Here is a 1145-nt window from a genome sequence, read left to right on the forward strand (position 1 = left end):
CCTGTTTAAAAGTCCGGGCACCGTGGCGTGTGCCTGTAATCCCAATACTTGGGAGGCAGAAATCAGGAGGATCGCTACTAATGTGGGCTATGTAGTAAGACCCTGAACAAAAAAACAAAAAAAGAAAACCTAAATTTCCTGTTTAAAGATCAACACTGTTCAGCGGTGTTCCTAACTGCTGTGCAGAATCAGCTGTGTCATTTTTTAAAACACAGCTACCAAGGCCTCAACTTTAGAGATATTATTTTTTTAATCTTTATTTGTTTGCTGCAAGGTCTCGCTAAGCAGCTCAGACTTGCAATGATACTCCTGTCTCATCCTCCCCAGTGCTGGGATTACAGGTGTGTGTCACCACGCCAGGTTTAAGGGACCAGCATAGTAGTTTTGGGGCCAGTACGGCATGTGGTTCTGGAAATTGAACCTGGATCCTTGTGCTTGCCAGGCACATGCTTACACCGTCAGGCTATCTCCTCAGGCCCCTCAATTTTAGAGACATTTAGATTTGGGCCCAGGCCTTGATGTTTTTTGTTCAAAAAGTATCACAGTTGATTCTGATACAATCACAGTTGAGAACCACTTCTTCATAGAACTTTTGTGTCTATGAGGAAATTAGTCTTTGCATTATCATCAGCACTGAAATCTATGGTTTTATAAAAGGTCTAGAATCTCATTTCATGATAGTTTATAGGTTTTATACTGCTTGTTTATTTTTGAGATGCAGTCTTGCTATGTATTTTAGGCTGGTTCTGAACTTGCTGTGTAGCTCTGCCTGACCTTGAACTTGGGGCAATCCCCCTGCATCAGCCTTGAGTGCTGGGATTAGAGATGTGTGCCACCACGTACCGCTAGGTTTTGTGCAGGGTCTCACTGCACAGCTCAGACTCATAGTTATCCTCCTGTTTTCAGCCTCCCTAGTGGTGGCCTGCATGGCATGGCATGTGATACCAGGGACCAAACCCTGGCCCCTGCGCTTGCTAAGTAGGCACTTGGTCTGCTGAGCTATATTCCCCGCCCTTGGGTTTCATTATTCTTGATTTAATGAATTTTCTGTACCTACCTTCCTCTCCCTCTCTCCCTCTCCTTATCCCTCCCCCTCTCCCTTCCCCTCTCTTCTCCCTCTCCCTCCCCCTCTCCTCTCCCTCTCC

This window comes from Octodon degus, unplaced genomic scaffold, assembly GCF_000260255.1.
Source record: "Octodon degus isolate 3935 unplaced genomic scaffold, OctDeg1.0 scaffold00080, whole genome shotgun sequence".
NCBI classification, from domain to species: Eukaryota; Metazoa; Chordata; class Mammalia; order Rodentia; family Octodontidae; genus Octodon; species Octodon degus.